The sequence below is a fragment of the Saimiri boliviensis genome, chromosome 7 (genome assembly GCF_048565385.1).
Source record: "Saimiri boliviensis isolate mSaiBol1 chromosome 7, mSaiBol1.pri, whole genome shotgun sequence".
Lineage (NCBI taxonomy): Eukaryota > Metazoa > Chordata > Mammalia > Primates > Cebidae > Saimiri > Saimiri boliviensis.
Genome location: NC_133455.1, coordinates 4629290 through 4652072, shown reverse-complemented (window position 1 = coordinate 4652072; position 22783 = coordinate 4629290). Strand labels below are relative to the sequence as shown.

General features: G+C 47.3%; 1 protein-coding gene across 1 annotated transcript in view; it reads left to right on the top strand.

Annotated features, from left to right (window-relative positions):
- Positions 1-22783, top strand: part of TMEM132C (transmembrane protein 132C) — a 429688-nt gene that overhangs the window by 95221 nt on the left and 311684 nt on the right. The window lies entirely within an intron of this gene.

The window sequence follows — 22783 nt, the reverse complement described above, 5'->3', positions numbered from 1 at the left end:
GGAGGCCCCACAATCATGATGGAAGAGCAAGGGACATCTTACATGGTGGGAGACAAGAGAGTGCATGTTCAGGGAAACGCGCCTTATAAAACCATCAGATCTCCTGAGACTTACTACAAGGAGAACAGCATGGGGGAAGCTGCCTCCATGATTCAGTTATCTCCACCTGACCCAGTTCTTGACCTGTGGGGATTATTACCTTTCAAGGTGAGATTTGGGTGGGACACAGCCAAACCATATCATTTGCCTTTTTGAGGAGCTTCTAGGACTTTTCCCTTGTTATTTATCATTTGCTCTAGTGACATGAAATAAATGAAACAGCCACTTCTATCCCCTGACCCTATTCTAAAAATCAAACAAACACAAAGATATTGACTTCTGTTTGTGTTCTCTGAGGGTGTTTTCATTTTGTGAAATCCCTTGATGGCATGCAGTCTCAGACACTGTGAGTGTGGCATCTAAATAAACCTCCAACACCTAAAGAACACTTGGTGTCTTTTTCTTGGGGGGTAATGTTGCTGTTTCTCATTGAGTAGATGCCATTCGACAGAAACTTGATTGGCTCTAATTTAAAGATAGTGGCTAATTAGTCTTTATAGCAGGATAAAACTAATTTGAAGCATGCTAATGAGAGTGAAATTTTATAGCAAGGAAGGCAAAATATTAATTTAGAACCCAGGAGGACTGGTGATGAAGGGTGTTTTAATTTTTAAAATTTAAAATTTAAATTCTGTTAAAATGCATGTAGAGTGGCAGTCGCTGTGGTGGGCTTGGAGGTTGTGCATGCATTTCATTCCACAGGTATTTATTGTTTCTGATCTATGCTGATGATTTGCTCAGCACCAGGCAGATGACAGTAACAAAAGCAACACTGTGACTGCTATTGAAGCTCTGTAGTCTGATAGGTCTCACAGTCTAATAGAATCAAATATGAAGTAAGTTTACAGTAACAGTGTTAGCTTGAGGAAAAACAGGTACACACACACACACACACACACACACACACACACACACACACACTCTTAAACCAGAGCAATATAGGGAGCACAACAGGAGGAACCTGGATTTGATTGAAGTGATTCTGCCCCACAGAATTTGGATGATGGTGGAAATATCCTATGACTGTGCTATCCACATGGAAGCCACAAATGCCATGTGGACATTGAACCCCTGAAATGTGGCTAGTGAGACTCAGGAACTCAATGCTTTAGTTTTAATTAATTTGAACGTAAATGTCACCTCGTGCCTGTGGATAAGGGCACCCCCTGTTCCTCAGGGAACCACTTGTCTCCTGTCCTTGCTCCCTACGGTCAAGAGGAATTGATCCTACCCGTCATTCCCAGATAGGATGTATCTCAGCCTGAATTGTTGGGAAGTGGAATGAGTTGGCCATGGTTAATGGTGAATGGAAAAGGCCATCAGACAGTCTCTTCCTGGAGTTTGAATCTTGAGCAAGGCTCTTGGAATGGATTAATTCTCCACCAGGGAAGATTTAGATGGTAGGAGCCCCCCTGATGCCTGTCCATCCATGCCTGCTTCTCCACCTTCCCCACCAGTTCTCCAGGTGCCTCTCACCTTGCTGGAGTGTACTAGTGAGGTCTTTTCCTACATACATGAGTTAAAGTTGTTTCTATTAGCTTGCAGGCTAAGACTGTCTCAGAGTGCCTCTGTGCTGACCATGTTTCTCATTCACTGACTCAGCTCACAGGTCATAAGCTCCTATTCTGTATGTAGCACTGCTTAAGGCACTGGAGACCCAGAAAGAAGACAGTCTTTGTGTCTGTGAAGCTCATGGTACAGGTGCTGGGCAGGGAGAAGGTGGATCGTGCTTGCTGTTAGATCATAATGCTTGAGCTTGATGTTCTTTGCTCTGAGGAACTCACCTACTCTGTGTGCCTGAGATCCCTGGTTTTAACCCAGAGGGTTGGCCCAGGTGACCCAAGAATTTTCATCTGTCTTAAAACCTGTTTTGCTACAAAGCAGAGAGATGGTGGGTGGATGCAACTGAAATTCGTGGGGTTTTATCAGGAGGGGAAGGATGGGAGGATACTTGAAAGGCTCTGAGGATCTCTGTGTGAAGTTTTCCATATGTTGGCCAGAAACTCCAAGGATGTCTTTGTGTCTACATGGGGAATCTCAAATTTGCGGGCAACAGCGAGATCAGAAGTGCCTACCTGACCCTTACCATCACATTAGCCTCAGTAAGAACAGGCCTTTTGAAGTCAGAACTTCCCCAGATAACACATGTCTCCTTTGGTGGTCTTGAAATACTCCGTTGTTGGGAAAAGAGTACACAGTGATTGCGGGGATCACGGGCAACATCTTGAACTCTTTTCAAGTGTTTGAGGGTCTGTGAAAACTAAAACATACTTCTCCAAACTCCTCTTTCTTTTACCCTTTTTTAATATCGCTGTGCCTGTGGGAGGAGATGGAAGCCATGTGCTTTCAATTCCTGGGCTCTTAACTTTCCAAAATACACTCCAGTAAAGGGTGTTTGATGTGTGTTCATTCGGAGGACTTGGGGCCCCGTCGATAAGCCCTTTTCTTCTAAGGATTTTCCTTAGGAAGGGAAGCTGCTTCTCTCCCCGTTAGGAAACAAATGTGGATCTCAGAAAGGCTTGAAACTCCAAGACTGTGCCATTTCAGCAGGTGTCAAGCTTGTGAAGTTCATTCATCAGGGCGGGAGTGCAAATGGTAAGCCCACCGGAGAGAGCCAGCAGCAAACAGGTCAGGGGACCCGGAGTTCCAGCCACCCTTGATTTCTCCAGGAGATGAAGATTCTTTTTAGATACCATCAGCCACTCACTGGGCCACTACTGTCTCTAACAAGACTCTACTTTCTTACTTGTGAAATGACCAGGTTGGTTAGGTAGAGCATCAGTTGCGGTCTCAGCTCAAAACCTCTCCTGGTGCCTTTCCCAAGGCAAACTATAAAAACTTAACGACAGACAGTGAGCAAATGGGCCTGGAAGCTGCAAACAGGAGAGTCAGTATGAGGTGGAAATGGCTGCGGTGGGAGAGGGGATGCCTCGTCACCCATGAGTTCCTGCGTCTTGTTAGGGGGTTTCTCAGTAGCCAGGTGTCTGTTATCTAATTGCCTGTTGTGAGATGATGTTAAAAGGTGGATGTTTTCATCTCAAGCCAAGATTCATTAAGGGTGTGAGTCGCTAAAAAAGTGGTTGCAGCTTTCCTATGATGAAGGTCTTTCTTGTTCATTCTCCAATTTGAGGGACTAGCAGTGTCCGCCACTACAGGCTGAGTATACCTTATCCAAAATGCTTGGAACTAGAAGTGTTTCAGATTTCAGACCTTTTCACATTTTGGAATATCAACATGTAATACCAGTAGAGCATCCCAATGTGAAAATCCAAAATCCTAAATGCTTCAATAAGCATTTCTTTTGAACATGACCTTTGAACATCATGTTGGTACTCAAAGAGTTTCAGATTTCGGAGAATTTCAGAGTTTAGACTTTTCAGTAGGGATGCTAAACTCATAAATGCAGTGTTTATGAAGTGAGTTTGCAAATCTTGCAAAAGACATAAGATTTCCTGAGGTTTGTGAAGGTGAGTTTTCGGTGAGCCGCTCCAACCACAAAACCTCTGAAAATATGGCAAAGTGAACGTCCCCTGGGCTTCCACCCACTTTCAGACGAAGAAGTGAAAATAAAAAGAGCATGAATTTAATATCAAAAGACTAAGGGAGAGCCTGAGCAAAATTGAGGAAACATTCTAAGCCTTTGCCAGGAAAAAGAAGAAAGAAAGAAAAAAAAAAGACAGCCTTCTTTACAATTGAGCTGCAAAAGTCAAACATAAAGAGATTTATTGATAGACTGTCACTCCATTTTGCAGGAAAAAGTCAAGTTGCCATTTTTTTTCACCAGAAGTAACCATTTTTTCACTGTGTTCTAAAAGTGAGCACATGGTTTTAATTAAAGCTCATATTTTGTGAAAAGGCAGATCAAATGCAATTATTTTCATAACTGTCACGTTTCAAAAAAAAAAGTCCCACTCAAAGCCTCCTCTCTCCACTCCACTTCAGCAACTTTCAGTGACATTTTACTTTCTGTTTGAAGTTGATTCTTCTTACTTTTTGATTTCCAGGGATGATTACTGGAACATGAGGCCTTCCTTCACAATCTATGGAACAGGGAACAGGCGTAGGTAAGGTGCCTGTATTGTTTCAGCCTTTGACCTGATGGCAGTCAAGCTAACAGTTGGCGTGGGTGCGCCTAGTGTGTGTCAGACACTCTGCATGCACTGGGGAGACGAGGGTGGAGAATAAGATGGGGCTCCTGGCCAGGCGTGATGGCTCACACCTGTAATCCCAGCATTTTGGGAGGCCAAGGTGGGTGGATCACGAGGCCAGGAGTTCGAGACCAGTCTGGCCAACATAGTGAAATCCTGTCTCTACTAAAAGCAAAAATTAGCTGGATGTGGTGGCGCATGCCTGTAGTCCCAGCTACTCAGGAGGCTGACGCAAGAGAATTGCTTGAACTCAGGAGGCGGAGGTTGCAGTGAGCCAGGATTGTGCCATTGCACTCCAGCCTGGGCAACAAAGCGAAACTGTCTCAAAAAAAAAAAAAAAAAAAAAAAGGAGTCCCTTACTTGATGACTTCATCTCAGCGTGGCAGGGAAACTGGACATCTGTGTATTCCAATAACCACAATCCAGGAAATAGAAAGGAGGAAGCAGCCCTTCCTGGAAGGCTCTGGGGGTGCTTCATGGAGGAGGTGACATCAAGCTCTGCCTTGAAGGGAAAGCAAGAGCGAAGTTAGATACCTTGTGGCTGGAGGACAGGGAGTGAAGTCACTAAGTCTTAAACCAGAAACTTCAGAGTAGAAGTTCAGGATCCGGGTTCTGACCTGACCCACAGCCACATTTAGGGCACTGTGAGTCGGAACAAGTTTGCGATATTAAAAGTTTGACTCTCTCTTTCTCTCTCTCTCCCCCTCCTCCTTCTCCTCCTCCTCTTCCTTCTCTCTTCCTCCCCGATCTCTCCCCCCCTTCTCCCTTACACCCTCTCTAATCCCCCACTGTTTCGTGCTCTCTCTCTCTCCCTCCCTCCCTCCCTGCCCCCCAGCACTCTCACTCCGTCACACACACAAACTCTTGCACCAGCACGTAGCGAGGCTCACAGGGTCCTTCTCTTGGATGACTGTCTCTTGCTCTTCTGTCTCTCGGGAGACCCGCCACTCACACAGGCCCATGGATGGGCTCCATGCTGAGTGAAGCTCCACTCATTAAGATTCCCCGTTTGGACCCTGCAGACAGTTTCTGGTGGCGTCTAAGAGAGGGGTCCTTTCTTTCCAAAGTGATTCCGTCCCTGTCACTCTCCATTTTTCTCCTCTGTCCCTAAATATTTTCATTCAGAAGCCAATTCAAGGTTGTGTGTTTACGGACAGAGACCTAGGTGGCAGTTGTGGAAGGAGGTCACCCTCTGCCTGCACTGAGGGTTCTGTGGGACCTTCGGTAAGTTCCTTCCCCATTGAGGCTACCATGGCCTCATGAGGGTCACAGGGGGTTGGTGGTGGCCTCATGAGGGTCACGGTGGGTTGGTGGTGGCCTCTGAGGGGCTCCTACTCTGATGCGCTGAGAAATTCGGATTCACTCTGATTTGACAAAGAGCCACACCTGAGGTTCTGAGTGTTGCACTCAGAAAGGGAGCTCTGAAGGGCTGAGTACCCCCAGCTCCTATCTGGGGAGTCCCTTGACTACACCCAGGTTTAGACGTTTGTGGAGAGTGAGTCAGCCATCTGTGGGTAGGGAGGCGTCCCCAGCACTTTTTCTGGATCCTTCATGTTGGGGGTTTCAGAACAACCCGTGTGTGTTCCTTAACCAGTGATAGACAGACTCGGAGAACGGGCGCACCCTTAGTTGAAACAAGCCTCCCAAGCATTTGAACTGTGAGGAAGTGAGTCACGACGCTAGACAGTGGTCTCGGGGAAGCCTGCGGCAGGAACCTCTCGGCCACACTGGCGTACTCCGCTCTTGGCTCTGCTCTTGCGTGGCTGGGTGATCACGGCGCAGTCGTTTCGGTCCCTTTGTCCCGTCTGCAAAATGGAGCAAAGTGCTCGTGATGTAGGATTGTAAACAAATGAAACACACAGGAACGCTCAAGCGTTTGGACGTGTAGCCAGCTTGGTGTGAGTGCTCAGGGAAGCTGTCACCCATTGCTGCGGCTGTCATTATCATGACACTATTAGATATTATGTCGAGCCGGGCGCGGTGGCTCAAGCCTGTCATCCCAGCACTTTGGGAGGCCGAGGCGGGTGGATCACGAGGTCGAGAGATCGAGACCATCCTGGTCAACATGGTGAAACCCCGTCTCTACTAAAAAAAAATACAAAAATTGGCTGGGCATGGTGGTGCATGCCTGTAATCCAAGCTACTCAGGAGGCTGAGGCAGAAGAATTGCCTGAACCCAGGAGGCGGAGGTTGCGGTGAGCCGAGATCGCGCCATTGCACTCCAGCCTGGGTAACAAGAGTGAAAACTCCGTCTCAAAAAAAAAAAAAAAAAAAAAAAAAAGATATTATGTCACACTATGATACTATTACTATTAGTTCTATTATAGTCCTAATATAGCAGTAGTACTATCATTAGCATATTTTGGCTATTCATTGACTTTAGTAATTTAAGAATTATCATCCCTATACTTCTTTCCCAACCAAATGCCCGTTTCTGAATTCCCTTCTCTTAGAACCCGAATGCATGTTATGTCTGGAAACTGGAAGGGCCTCCCCACCCGCTGACTTCAGCCTTGGTTGTTGGAGCGCCTGTTCCAGCTGGAGCTGTGATTTCCATTGAGCTCTCTAACCAAATAAGATGCAAATCTCTGAGGATGGCTCCGCTCCCTGCCCCCACAGTTGTGCTCCGAATAGTGTCTGAGTTTCATTTTTACAAGGAGCCTTTAAAAACTCCTGGGCCCCTTGAAAACTCCCAGCCCCCTTTGTCCAGATGGGGACGGAGGTGGCCAGGCTGCCCCGTTGATTGTGTGCCGAGGAGCCCTCCCCGGGAGGGAAGGCTGTGATTTATACGCACAGGCTTGTCACGGGGTGAAAGGAAGGGCCACTTTTTCATTTTGATCCAATGTTAGGTTTGAAAGCCACCCACTGCTGTAAACTCAGCTGGATCCGCGGGCCGCGATTAAACACATTGCCGGCTTTGTTGCCGAGATGGTGTTTCGGAAGGCGCTGTGAATGCACTTCCCTTCACAAGGCTCACACAGACAAGATGTGTGCTGCAAGGGCAGCGCCGGCCTCAGCCCAGCCCGGGAAGGGAGAAGGTGCTGTGTGCGTCGCTGCAGCTCTCCTCCCAGCGACGGGCTCCAGAACCCTATCTTGTCGCCTTCCTTTCTTGCCTCCCCTGCTGCCGCCCAATCTTCCAGCCTTTGAGGCAACTATTCAGGCTGTTTGACTGAGACTGTTGGCACCATTTCCCCCCAGTGTGGACAACTGCACAGTGCGAACTTCCTGACTTCCCTTAGCCTCTCCTGCAGGGTGGGGTTTAAACAAATGTGTGTCACTGGAGCATGCAGCCATCCTTAATGACATTCCGGCTCCTCAGCGGGACACGGCTTCCTACAGCTCCCGATCACAGAGCTCTCTCATGGTTCTCTGGATCCCTGGTGGCCGTCTGACCTCGCGGGGAATGGCATGGAAATGGCCCGTCTCCCTCCCTGTTCAGTACATTTGAGGCTAATGAGATGGAAACTGCCCCAGCCTCACGCAGGCCACAGGGAGGACAGTGGGAGGGTCCGTCTGGTGCCTTGAGTGTCAAGCCAGTTCCTCCTTCTGAGTTTCAGAAGCCTTTTCTATGAAATTTGGGGATGGCACTGGAAGTGTTGTGGGACCCCTTTCGGCTTTATTTACTTAGTTAACATGCACATATTAAGCACCTGTGATGTGCTGCATGCTGAGTTACATACAGGGAAAAAAAAAAACCTGAGTAGGAAAGGCAGGGTCCTACGTGACATTCCTGTGGACAGGGCCGGATATAAGCAAGTGCTTAAGCAATCAAGGTGAATTCAGAGACGTGCGCAGCAGAGTTAAGTCACATGGTTGGCATGGTAGTGAGGACTTGGGGAGCGGCTTGGGTTTGATGTTCTTGAAGGGCTTTCTGCAGAGGCGATGACTGAGCTGGGGCCAGAATGACAAGATGGAGCCAGCCATGGGAAGAACATTCTAGAATGTGAAACTAGGATATGCAAAGGCCCTGAGGTAGGAGAAAAGGAAGCCCTGGACCGGAAGGAAAGGCAGCCACGGTGATTGGGACTTAGGAAAGGAAAGGAAGTGGTTCAAGACCGGAGCTTGGAGGGGAAGGCCAGGTCTGGGTCACTGGGGGATCTGATAAGAGGTTGATCAGTTTCCAGAACACATCCAGAGATGTCTCTGTTCTTGAACACAGTCCTGAAGTAGCATTTCCTCCAGTGCTAAAAACTTGAGCTCTGTGTTCTATGCTCACCACACACACAAAATAGTCACCTTTGGGAAAGAAAAGTACGTTTCCTGGTCAGCTATTTTTGGCAGCTTAATCTAGGTGACATTGCCACTCTCTGCCCCAAAGGGTTGGAAAACAAGAGTGAGGTGTGCATATCCAACAGTCCCATCTGATGAGCTCCACGTTGGGCTAGTTATTCCCTGGCATAGTCCATGGGTTCCGCCACTGCCCCTAGCAGCTCACAGAGTCTAGGAGTCCACCCGAGTGGCCATTTCCCAGTGATTCTAGACCTCGTCTGTCCACCATAGTAGGCAAGTGTACTTGTGAACCCTTGAAATGAGGCTAGTCCAAATTGAGAAGAGCTGTAAGTCTGAAATACCAGATTTTAAAAGCGTAGTATGAAAAAAAAGTAAAAAAACAAACAAACAAAAAAAACCGCATGAATAATTTTCATAGTGATTACATGTTCAAAGGATAGTATTTTTGTCGTATTGGGTTTAATAAAATGTTATTAAAATCAGTTTCATCTGTTTTACTTTTTTAAAGTGATTACTAGGAAATATGGTATTATATTTATCCCATATTTGAGTCTTGGATTCTATTTCTATTAGACAGTGGCGGCTGGTCTAGACCATGCTAACTGCTGTCCCCTAGACTTTGGAGATGAAAGAGGTCATATAATATATGACATTATCAGAGTTCTTGCATTATATGTGGCAACTTTGTGTGAATTAGAAAAAGCTCCTGCTTCTGTGCAGACCCAAGAAGGAGAAAATACCTCATCTTCCAGGAAGACCCAGCCACTAGCCAGGGTGCACCACTTAGCAAATGGACATGGGGCATAGTTCATCTCCGCTGGCTGCGAGCTTTTACGAAGGCCACAGTCTGCATAGCAGCACGTAGCAGCTCAGGAATAATTTGTCCGCTCTGCTCTGCCATACAGCCAGAACCAGTGTCTGTTTGGTTTCAGTGCCAGGGAGCCATATTTGAAGCAAGGTAGTACAGTGGTTGTGACTGCCATCTCTGGGACCAACCAAAGATTGAATCCGGTCTAGCTCTGAAATGGTCCAGACCGTCAGTCTCGGGCAGTTTACCTGCTTAAGCTTTCTGGGTCTTTGTTTTTCTATTTCTAAAGTAGCAGTGGTGATAATAAGGTCCTTCTGGGCTTGGTGAAAGGGTTCATTAATCTCTCCAGTTCCTGACAGATAGTCATCACTCTGGAAATGTTTGCTGTTATTGCAATGATGACCATCCTTGATTTCGCAAAGGAGGGTGGGCATGAAGGTGTAAGCGATGCCCAGATGCCCTTGAAGGAGACATGTCACTTCTGGCCTTGGAGGAACCCCTATCCATTGGTGGGGAAGCCTCTTGTCTCCCCACAAGGTGGTCCTATGAAATACAGAGCACATTTTCTGCTCATTGTTTTTAGGTAACTGTTGATGTTTTTTATCTCACATCTAAGACAGGCATTGGGAACTCACTCCACAGAGGAGGACACTGAGAATCGGGGAGCTTTTTCTCAAAGTTGGTGCAGCAGCTTAGAGGAAAGTGCACCAAGGGCATGAAGAGAGGCTGTGGGGAACTGAACTCACCCCTGAGAACCCTCTGCATCCATTAGGGATGACTTAGAAAAAATATTTGAGGGATGTGTTTTGCAAACTCCTGTTCCCTCCAGGTTCTATGGTGACATTTCAGTGTCCTGAGAAGGTGTGAGTGGATGGTGTTGATTTGCAAATTTTACTTATTGGAATACTGATAAGTCTAGTAAGACATTTACTTTTTATGACAGTGACAAAGATGATCATGAGGATGGTGACCCTGAAGTTGATGGTAACTCTTGTTTATTAAGCGTACTTAAATTCCAGACACTGTTTTAAGCACTTTACACAGATTATCTCATTGATACTTAAAATGATGATCTTAGTACCATTGGACTGAGCATTAAACTCAATACAATGTTTTTGAAAATTCATTAAACATTGATACAATATTTACTATGAAAACATTTATGCCAAATCAGAGGAAGTTCTCTGATCATTCCCTTTTTACAGCTGAGAAAATTGAGGCTTCACAGGTTTCATATCTTGCTTTGATGATGCAGATGGTTCATACCTCAGTATTCATGCTTAACCAGGGCTATTTAACTGGGCAAAGCAAGAGGTAACACAGGCATTTGGCAGAGAGTAAACACCCAGGAGTGTAACCCATCATTACTACCATTTCGTTGGAATTAAATGCTCCATAGTTATCACTCAAAATAATTGCCTGGGTCGTGGCTTTTGTTCTTAGGTTTTGGGCTTGGGATGGACATGTGTCCTGTTCAGTGGTGATTCTCACCCAAAACAGTGCCTTGAAGCCGTGACTCGCTTCGTGGAGGTGCCCTGCTAGGGACGCCTCAGTCCTGTCGTGCACACATTTTGGTTCCTCACTTGTGCCTATTTTGGAGACCTTCATATATGAATCATGATATTTCTGTCACATAGTTCCGGTTTTCCCTGGCTAGAAATCCATCCCAAATATTAGTGTGGGTTTAAACCAAGAGCTGAGATCTAGGTCCTTGTTTATTGCTGATAGATCTTTGCATTTCTTGAAAGGCTTTTCTTTTTGCACTAAATTTTCCTGTCTTTCCATATCTACCAGAGTCCTCTGTAGCTGCTTATCATACCCCATTTCATAGGACAAATCCACCATTGACATCCTGGGGGCCTGAGCTTAGATGGGCAGATGCCTTGGCCAGCAAGCCCTCTGCCAGTCCTGGGGCTCAGGTGTGCAGGGACAGCCATACCTGCCTACAGTAATAATCTGGCACATACCCAGGGCTGCCTAGGTTCCTCTGAGCAACAGTCATAGGTATGTTGGACTATCTCAGGTGTCCTAAAGTTGCGTTAATGTAGCATAAGCACAACCAGAAAACGTTCCCATATGGGACAACGTCCTAGCAAGAAACAACATTTACCCAGGGTAGTCAAATGAAGGGACTATTGACTGAGTCAAGGGCAGGGTTAAAGGAACAAAGAAGATGTTTCAGGGTACCCAGGGCCCAACAGCAGAGTGAAGTTGAAGAGGCGGGGGGTAGTGTTTCTAGAGCTCAGTGAGAGTGGGGCCTCAGGAAGGGAGTCAAGCAGGAGGGAGGCAGAGACACAGACGGAAGTGGCCACCATGCAAGGCACAGCACCGAGAAAAGGGGAACTGGGAGAGGCACCCCAAACCTCTGATCTCCCAGCTGACTCTAAGCCAGTGTGAGAGGGAGTGCAGATGGCACATCTGTGAGAGTCGTCTCCCCAAGGCTCAGAGAAAGGCAGAGTGGATCGAGGTGGAGTGGGGAGGCTCAGTGAAGAATTTCCAGCACAGCTCCAAAAACCAGCAAGCAGTTTCCCATTTGCTCATAGAATCCAGCCTATCCTGCACAACACCAGAATAATAGCAACTACCCCTGAGGAGCTTACTATGTCCCAGACGTTATTCTGAGGACTCATGTCCTAACTCATTTAATTCTCAGAACCACCCTTTGAGATAAATCTTCTTATTGCCCTTGCGCCAACTGAAGTGGTAAAGCAGGGCTTTCAATCCAGGTGCCTGGGCTCTAGAATAATTGCAGGTCTAACCAGCATGCGCAGAAGCCTCGTCTAACATGGATGGGATGTTAGCCTTGTCTAACATCCTAACATAGGGTGTGATTTAAAGGGAAGAGATTTCTGGGGGCCAAGGATTGTGTTCTTCTTATGTGAACAGAAGGTGTACTGGTGTGTGGATAGTGTTGCCTGGCCTACTTAAAACCTGTTTTCCCTTTTTCTCATAACAGCACTTGGATTTTTCCTCAGGGAAATATTTCTTTTTAATTCTCTGTCTATGTAACTCAAGTACAACTGACTTCCATCTTGGCTCCAGGAAGGCATATGGCCCACGCTTGTCCAATCAAGGCATCCGTCTTCCTCCCCAAAGTGATTGGTTCTGAGACGGGCATGTAACATAAATCAGACCCATCAGAGTCAACAAAGACTCATCCTGGGGCCTCTACTGGCTCTGTGGAGGGAAAAGCAGACTCTTTCCATCGGGAACATTGAGGCTTCCAACTGCTTGAACTCATCTTTTTGTTATTGTTGTTATTGATATATGTATGCGTGTGTGTATGTATGTATGTATTTTTGGCACTAGGTCTCACTGCCACCTAGACTGGAGTGCAGTGGCACAATCACAGCTCACTGCAGACTCAAGCTCCTGGGCTCAAGCAGTCTTCTTGTCTCAGCCTCCTAGTAGCTGAAACTAAAGGCACATGCCACCCTGCTGTGCTAATATATATTTTTAATTTTTTTCTAGAGACAAGTCTTGCTATGTTGCCCAGGTTGGTCTCAAACTATTGGCCTCAGCTGATCCTCACTTCTCAGCCTCTCAAAGCACCAGGATTACAGGCTTGAGCCACTGCACCCAGCCTCTTTTTGTCATGTAAGCAACTTTATTGAAGTATAATTTATGTTCTGTAAAATTCACTCACTAAGTGTACAATTCAGTGATTTTTAGTCACTTTACAGAGTTGTGCAATCATCACCATGACTCTAGTCTTAAGATTTCCATCACCCCAATAAGATCTCTCATGCCCTTTTAGAGTTAATCTTCCGTGCCATCCTCTGTCCAGGCGGCTACTAATATGCTTTGTTTCTCTCCATTGCTGGCTGCCATCTTGGCCCCATGAAGGGAGGTCCTGCCTGAGACTGGAGGAAGTCAGGCTGAGAGATGAGGAGAGAAACCAAGTCCTGCAACATTATTTGAGTCCGTGGAGTTCGCCACTGTGGAATCTTAACTTTCCACAGGAACCTACTATAAGATCCTTTTAAAATTAGGTGCGTATGTCTGTGTGTGTGTGTGTGTGTGTGTGTGTGTGTGTGTGTGTGTACACCTCTGTGAGTTAGTTTCAGTGAGGTTTTCTGCCTCATGCAACTAGAAGTATTCTGACTTATGTCTCCAAATTATGAATCCTACCTTAGTGTGAGATGGACAGAGAAAGACAGAAACAGATGAGTGACTGAAAGCACAAGATGAAATAAACCTAAGAGATAGAACAAAGGCTAGGTTTGCCAGTGACAGCTGGGTGTAATGTATGGAAGTCATCCTTCTTAGCTAAATTGGGGATGTCTTCACCACTACTTTGCACAATAAGCATCTGAATGCCTACTTATTAATTTCTCATATCCTGTCTAGTTCCAAAAAGACTTACCAAGATGCTGACAAGATATATTCCTAGACTAAGTAAGTCAACACAAGAAAAATGAGGCAAAGAGGAAATGTGGGCTGAGAGAGAAGCTGGAACTGAAAGAAAGCTTCGTAAACAGAAAGCTGAACGTGAGGACCTGTGCATGACCAAGGCTGAGGACAGCCGAGTTCTGGGCTTCATCGTAACCAGAGTGAGAGGGAAACATGCTTAGAAACTCTAGAAACCTGGAGTTTGTACGTTTAAAACCAAGGAGGTGCTGAATTTCTCCGTTGAGCCACTCCCCGGTGCAATTCATTAACAGCAGTTTTATAGGGGCCAATATGACACCATTCAGAAGCATCCGGTATTGGATTTCAGTTCAAAGAGGATGTGCTTTTTTGCACATTACAAAGGGTATTAGACCAGTCAGGATTGCTTTTGGAGACAAGTAATAAACGTATATAATTGCCTTTAACAGCATGAGCTCTCGAGGGAGGAACTCAGGCTTGGTGCAGGGCTCAACAGTGTCCTCAGAAGCCCACATTTTTTCTTTCTTTCTTTCTTTTCTTTCCTTTTTTTTTTTTTTTTTTTTTTTTTTTTTGAGATGGAGTTTTGCTCTTTTTACCCAGGCTGGAGTGCAATGGCGTGATCTCAGCTCACTGCAACCTCTGCCTCCCAGGTTCGAGCAATTCTCCTGCCTCAGCCTCCTGAGTAGCTGGGACTACCGGTGCGCACCACCACGCCCAACTAATTTTTTTGTATTTTTAGTAGAGACGGGGTTTCACTATGTTGACCAGACTAGTCTTGAGCTCCTGACCTCAGGTGATCTGCCTGCCTCGGCCTCCCATGGTGCTGGGATTACAGGCGTGAGCACTGTGCCCGGCCAGAACCCACGTTCTTTCTGTCTCTCTGCTTAGTTTAACACAGCTGGTTTGTCCTCTTCCCAAAGAATCAAAAAATCATTTCTTCCTCTTCAGGCATCATACTCTTGGTCAAGAAAGGAAGGAGTGGGGCCAGTCCTCTCTGTCCTTCCTTGTCAAGGAAGAAAAAGCTTTCCACCAAAGCAGATACCCACTAATTGTGATTGGCCAGAACTGGATTGCCTCTGCCTTCAAGGCAGACTGAGAAAGATAAGGTGCTCAAAGGGAGTGGGACTCCCGGCTGACAGGCCAGTTATCATTGCCTTGCTGAATTCAACAAAACCAAGTTCACTTTGCAAGGGAGACAGGGAACAGATGCTGGGTAAGAGCTAGCAGTGTTTGCTGAAGGGAAACTGATGCCTGGGAGCAGTTCCCGGTGGAGGGCTCACCTCCCTGGTATGTGGCACGGTGGGATGTGCAATGGCCCATGGGGCATAGAAAGTCAGCACCAGGCCTCACAGGGTTACCGAGGAAGATCTCATCTTACTGACTGCCGAGCCAGATCTTAGAGGATAAGAAAAGATTCCTCTGGGGGAATGGGGAGGAGGCAGGAAGCACTCAGCACATAGAGGCCTGAGAGAACACTGGAAGGTCTGAATCTGTTCAGGGTTTTGTAGGAAGCTCAAGCAGTTCACTGTTGAAACTCCTAACATGGGCATCAGGGAGATGCAGGAGGCGAGGTCTGGGATGCGCTTGCGTGCGGCACTTCAGCCTAGATTCCATTCCCGCAGCAGCAGCCTGCATCCATCCCATGGTGTCAGTCAGGCAAGAGGTGGGATTGAAAACACGGGCCACGCAGCCTGGGCCCCATGTTGAAATTCCGTGTCTCTCACGTTACCTCTCCGCTTTGACTTTCTCCTCTGTCAAATGGGGATAATAAGAGTCCCTGCTCAAGGCTGTGTGAGACACAATGAGGAATGTGGGTGGGATGCTGGGGATGATGACTGACCCTGGCAGTGGGTGGGGGTGCCCTCAGCGAGTGGGAGTGATGATGGTGACGCACCTGGGGGGACTACTGCATAGTTTCTGCAGAACACAACAGGAACGAAACCAGGACTCTCCCGAGTGGAGCACGTGTGTTGTGTATGGAAGAAGTCAAGTTTCAGAACTGGCTGATGACTGGGGTGAGGGAAGAAGGCGTGTCGAGGTGAGCTGTTGAGTTTTGGGCTCTGTGGCCTGGGCGGAGGCACGGCTGCTGGCACCCCCCAGACTCAGGCTCTCCGGGGTCCCTGGAGTGACTCAAAGTGAATGCAGTTCTTAGGCACAGTGAGCGCCCTGCAGGCGGGGGTGGGAAGGACAGCCAGCCCCTGCCATTTGCAGACGTGTGCCAGGCAGCGTGTGGGTTTGGCTGTTTGGCACCTGGGAGCTGCTGGCTTTTCCACCTGGCATCTTTGGCACCTTTATGCCAAGTGCTGTGTTAGGCTCTGCGAACCGTGCAGAGTAAGACACAGTCACTGTCCTCCTGGGCAGGAGGGTAAGACAGACAGCAGCCTAAGACCGATGACCACACAACACCCACGGTACAGAGATAAGGTTGCAAGATAAAGACAGAAATAATGGAAAGCGGGGGATGAGAACCATTCTGTAGCATCAGCGCCATCCGCTCTTGGCCAGATTCTTCTTTCTGGCGGGGGCATCCTGTGTCCTGTGTGATGTTCAGCATCTTCCCTGGCCCCTAGCCACCGATGCCAGTAGCATCTCCCCGGAGTTGCCACCAAAGATGCCCTTAGATCTTACCAGACGTCCCCTGCAGGACAGCACTGCCCTCGTTGAAAAGGACTGGGGCAGTGTAACCAGAGTGGGCAGGAGCTGTTGTCAAAAGAAGGTCACAGGAGGGCTCCTATGTCCGTTTCTAGGGCTTCCGTGACAGTGACCCTGCAGTGGGTGGCATGAAACAAAAGACATTTCTGGAGGCCAGAAATCTGCAATCCAGGTGCTGGCAGGGCAGCTCCTACCTAGAGGCTGTGGGGGAATCTGTTCCAGCCTCTCCCAGCTTCTGGTGGCTCCGGGCAGCGCCTGGTCTTTTGTACTTGTGGCTGTGCCTCTCCCTTCTCTGTCACCTCCTTCGGGTGAACCTTCCCGCCGTGTCTCTCCTCTGTGTCTCTGCATCATAACTGTCCTTCTGCTTTCTCTTGTCTGGAAACCAGCCATTAGATCAAGGGTCCACCCTAAATCCAAGATCATTTCATGTTGTGTTCCTGAACTAATGCCATCTGCAAAAGCCTTGTTTCTAAATAAGGTCAATTCTTAAGTGCCAGGAGTTAGGACCTGGACACAGCTCTTTGAGCAAAATAGTTCAGCACTATGCTCCTTAAGGCATGAAACCCAAGGGAAGGATGGGATTGAGGCACTCAACGAAGTGTGTGTGTTGGGAGTCAGGGATGGTGTGTTCCGGGAAAAGAGATGGATGCAAAGGTGATGGATTTGTGGCATGAGCGAGGGTGGCACAGCCAGCATGACCGCTGGGTCTGGAGTGTCGGGAGCAGGGCAGACTTAGAAGGTGACTTTGCACACCTAGGCGAGACCAGCTCATGTGGGATCTCGGAGCTCGTGAGAGTCACCTTGCGTTTGATGCTGCCTGCGGTGGGAAGTTTCAGAGTTTTAAGCAGAGTTTGCTGTGGGTTTGTTCTGTTTCCCGTTTTCTCCTTTGGAGGAGGCTTAGAGAGATAGTGATGACTCCACAGCTGTTAATCATCAGGAAGCTGTAATCACTAAGAGAATGTTTGAAATCATCAGTTAAGGATTTTTAGAAGGAAGTAAACCAAAGAAATACTGCAGTCGCCTGCCCTAATTATTTCCTGGGCTTAAAGTAACCAGGTGCATTTGAGAGATTATTTTTCTTCTGATTTATGAAGGTCTCAGGGTCCAAAGTTTGAAAGTGCTGATCGAATTTGTTCTCAGATGTTGTCATAGAAATCTGGAACTCTTCTATTTGTCTCAGAGTGAAATTTCTTTGATTATTCACTCAAGGGTTTGATAGGTTTCAAAAGGGCCTTCAGGACATCTCTTGTTGTAAAGTGTCAACTTTAGATATCAAGAAAATTATGATATATTACTATAAGAGGGAAAATAAGCAGCCAAAAAACCCTGAACTTGAAGCATTAAGCAAACCCCTCAAGTTCTAGGGGTTTCAAGACGTGGATGCCAACATGGGACTCTGCTTTTGAAAGATGGATCCAAATGTGAGGTTATTTAGAGCCTCTTAGAATTTTGAAAGCTAGGACAGTGCCTTCAGCAGAGCAGGCACTCAAAATAAGTTTTGTTAAATGAACGTTACTTTGCAGGAGAACAGGTCTAGTAAAGGGTGTGCATCTCACTTTGTACTAGGAACAGAAAACTTAAATGAAGCAGCGGCCCCCCCTGCCATTCCACTCATGGACATGTGCCCTGAAGTGGGCATGGGATGTAAGCCCGTTTTTCCTCGCAGGTCTCCATTCTCCTGTGCTTGTCATAGAATGAGTTTACCGTGGAAAGATAAGCATTGCCGCTATGGTGTGGATCACCAAGCAAGCCAGTGACTACTGACATCCAACTCCGGAAATGTCCATCTCCCTGACGCTGGAGGGAGACACTGGACTCCCCTTCAGGGAGATGCCGGACTCTCTGAACTAAGAGATTTTTATGTCAGCCTTTACCATTGGCTTTCTCGAGAGTCTCTTTCTTAGATACTTTTGACTCTGTATTTTTGCCTCAACAGACTTACTTGAGAACCTGCCTATCACACAGGTTGGGATTCCATGGCCCCACTGCCAGCCGGTGTTCTTCCCATTGTGGGTAATGACTCATTAGAAGGAGACAAGATAGATTCAGCAGGTATTTAAGAGTCAGACTAGCATGGAATGAAACGGAAGTGAATAGACCAGAACGTAACAGAGTAGAAGAAAAAAACAGTACTGTGTAATGAGACTTTCATTTTGGTGAGATGAATTCCTGGGTGTGTGTATGTACATGTGTCCTAATCATGATGACAATATTTCAGACCGTGGGACACACCCCGACTCGTTTGTAAACCATCCCCACGTGCTCCACTGCCCAGCTCCTCATTGTTAAGCCTTAAAGCAGGAAAAGCACCTACAATGTGTGCTCTGGGTTGGCGAATAGTCGGCTTATAGATTTGTGGACTAATCACCATTGCTCTGGCATCAGATTTTCAGAAGAACCCTGTGGGCGCCTTCCCCAGGGCTGGCTGAGTTATGAGGGAAACTCTTGGTTCCAGTGTTTCCAATCCTATATTTCTGCCCTACTCATTTCCATGGACAAATTATTTGGGCCAGTGTGAGATCCAGAATCAGGCCTGATGGGCGAGGATGCCCGGTGCACAGAGCCAGGAACCAGAGGCGTCTTCCCAGTGTGTTAGGATTGTTACTGTGCCCATTTTAGAAGATCAATTGGAGGAGCAAAAACAGAACAGGTTTTTCTTTTAAAAAAATTAAGTACCTCTAGTCATTGACACCTTCACTGCCCAGTGAGGAGAACATCATTTCCTAGAGCAGATGTGCTCAGAGCCACTCACAGATCTTGACAGGAGAGCACAGTTCCAGGAACACCTGCATCCAAGCACACCTTGCTGGCAGAAGGCGCTGTCATAGTAATGTGTATTCCTCCAGGCCAGTCAGTGAGATGACGATCAATTCACAGGTCCCCAGGCACAAAAGACGACTGGACTCCCCTCTGCTCGGGACTGCAAGAACGTTGAGGTGATACCGTTTGTCTGTGTCCTCACCCAAATCTCATCTTGAATTGTGGTTCTCATAATCCCCATGTATCATGGGAGGGACCTAGAGGGTCCCTGGAGTCACGGGGGTGGCTCCCCCATGCTGCTCTTCTTGTGATAGTGAATTCTCACGAGATCTGATGATGTTATAAGGGGCTTTTCCCCCTTTTGCTCAGCACTTGTCCTGCCTGCAGCCATGTGAGTCATCCCTTTGCTCCTCCTCCACCTTCCGCCATGATTGTGAGGCTTCCCAGCCATCTGGAACTGTGAGTCCATTAAGCCTCTTTTCTTTATAAAGGGCCCAGTCTTGGGTATGTCTTTATTAGCAGCACGAAAACTCTGATACATGAGAATGCCATGATGGATTGGTTGTTCACCAATACAGCCCCGCATCCCCACCGTTCATGGACCATGCCATCAGATGGGGTTGGGTTGTGGTCGGTCAGGGAAAGGAAAGATGGGGACCGCACGGTGGGTTGTGGGTGAGAAAGGAAGAATCGTTTCCTGGGTAATGTTGGTGCCCGTGAGCTGAGCAGCTGCCTCCTCTGCCTCCCCACGTCGTTCAGGTCAATCAGCCCACACGGCTTGCAGGGTTCTGCCTGGTTTGTCTCAGTTAGGCTTTTTACAACCTATACCAGTTTGCTGGGACTGCTGTAACAAATGGCAACAAACTGCATGACTTAAGACAACATAAATGTAATTCCTGTTGGTTCTAGAGGCAGCAAGTCTAAGTTGCACCTGCCCCAGAAGCGCTAGGGGAGGACCCTTCCTTGCCACTCCCATCTGTGGGTGGCTCCAGGTATTCCTGGCTAGCCGTGGCATCACTCCAGTGTCTGCCTCCATCTTCAAGTGACCGCCTCCTCTTCCTGCATCTTTTCTTCCTCTAGTTCTTAGAAGGACACCTGTCATTGGATTAAGAGTCCATTCCAAATCCGGAATGCTCTCATCTCAAGATCTCTTACTTAACTACATCTGTAGAGACCCCTTTCCCAAGGAAATAAGGTCACATTTGCATGTTCTGGGGCTTGGGGATGGGCATTTGCTTTTAGGGGACAGCATTCAATTCACTTTAAAGCCAAGAGAAGAAACATACTCTTCTGGGGTCAGAGTTCAGAGTTCTGTTCAGTAATACTTTGCCAAGACCTCACCCTGTGCTGTGAGCTGGGGATAAGTGTGGGTGGAGATACAGGCACCAGCCAATCAAGCAGTGGTCACAGTTCTGCTGTTGAAGAGCTAAAGAACTTTCAGCAAGAGCTTAATCTCTGCATGCCTCAGTTTCCTTCTCTGTGAAATCTCCTTTCCTCAAAGCTTCTGTCCAAAAGTTGTCATCTCTGTAAAATCTCCTGTGATCACTATATTAAAATTACACTCACTCCTAATCCTCTGATAGCCCTTATTTTACTACACAGAAAGGTAGCTTTGGAAAGATGATTTGTCTGTTCTGTCTACTGTTCGGGCTCAGGGTCATAGTAGGTGAGCAAGAACTGTGTGTGGAAGCACTGCATAGTGCTAGAGATGGCCTAGAACTTGTCGCCAGATGTTTTATGAGAAATAAATCAGAGAGTCCATGTGATAGGAGATCTCGCATGAATGCCAGCTCCTGCCCTATCCCCTGCCATTTCCTGGATGACTGCAATACCAGACCTGCAATGCCCTGGATGTCACTCATTCACAGCGAGAAATATGCAACAGGATGTCAGATAATCCTGTGGCAAGATGTATTATTTGAGCCTCCCATCTTTTCTAAGGCAAAGATATTGGAGGGAAGTATGATCAGTTTTCATCAATCACAGCACGTATCTATAAAGTCTTCATAAACATTGGATTAGCAAATACTGAATCATTGCTCTAAAGGAAATATAAGCCAGGTGTGGTGGCTTACGCCTGTAATCCTGGTATTTTGGGAGGCTGAAGCAGGAGGATGGCTTTGAGCTGAGGACTTCCAAATTTGCCTGGACAACACGGCAAGACCCCCATCTCTAAAATATAGGTTTTTTTTTTTTTTTTAAGGGAAATACAGAGTTAGGTCCCTACAAGCCTTTAGTCATAATATATCCATCAATGGGTTAATGCATAACCTGATTATGTGCATTTTTCTGTCTAAAGAAGACTGATTAGATACATATTGTTGATTTATTCACATTGAACTCATGGCCAACTGCACCGTAACTCACGCCTGAAGGAAGCTGACGGAATGCAGGCGTCTCTGTGAATCACAGTGCAGCCTTCTTGCACTTACGAACATCAGACGATGCTTTATTCCTGTGCTTGGGGGATGTTTAAAACAGCAAAATCACCAAAAGAAAGCACAAAAAGACCAAAAGCATGAAATTACATGGACTGCCATGGAAGGCCACTTGCTTATATGTGGTATAATGACTGAAGCAGGACTTCAGAACATGGCCACACTGGACCTCAGCTAGGAGCGTGCTTTGAGCCACTCAAAATTGTGTCTGCACTGCCTTATCGGGGAATGCCCGTGAAAATGCCAGGGGCACTGGTGGACTTTACCGAGTAGGCGGATTTGCTAAGACAGAATCCACACGTGATGGGGCTTGACCGTGAATCCAACTGGTACAGCTGAGTGGAAGAGTTAAGCTTATCCCGTTCATTTCTGACAGCCTCTCTGGGGAAACTCAGGTTGTCCATGCTAAACACAAGCTGGGGAGCTGGGGCAAGCTGGCAAGCTGGGGAGCCAACCTTTGGGAGAACCAGCTTTCTAGTAGCGAATCTGAGGCTTTATAGAGGACTCAGTTCAGCTAGCTGTGCCTGCTCTTTGGAAAGGGCTTAATAATAAGATAACCAACTCGCAAACCTATGGGTGTGAGAAAGGAAGCCTGCTCGTCCCCAGTTTTCCCTCGGAAGTGGCTCCTTGCGTCTCCTGCGGGCATCGCCTCCCTGAAGACACCCTCTGAAGGCTCAGTCGCTGGGCGCGGGCTGAGTAGAAGGGAGCTGATCCAGCTGGGAGGCTGGCCGGGGTTTAATACCCTCCACAAAGAGCAGCTTTGAGGCTGACGGCATCTGGCGGCTTGAAAGAGTGCCAGTGGCAAGACACTAACTTCAGCGGCTCAAAGAGAAGCACTTCTCGGAAGCTTTCCTTGCGTTTTGTCGGCAATGAAAAGCGGTGGGCAGTCTAGCAAGCTCTTAAGAGGAAAGGGGGTTTGCTTTTAAGAGGAAGAGATTCCCGCCAAGGGGAGGCCGTCTCGGATACACTCTGCTCTCCCCCCCCTCCCCTTTGTCCCATGGAAGACCCTTGTGACACTCCTCCCCCAGAGCTGTCCAGTTTTGTTTTCTTCATTCACTTTTATTTTTTCCTTAGGTACGCACAAAATACATTCATACTTGAATGGCCAAGCCGACTCCCCGTGGCTCAGCCACCCTCCGCCGCTCCGTAATATTTCAGCCTCTCCTTAGGCCAAAGAAGCCATTGTTCTGGGCTTGGCACGAGCTCCCAGACCCTTCACGTATTGTGTGGGCGCAGATTTGTGCTCACGGGAAAATGCAGTTGTTCCCTGAGTTCTA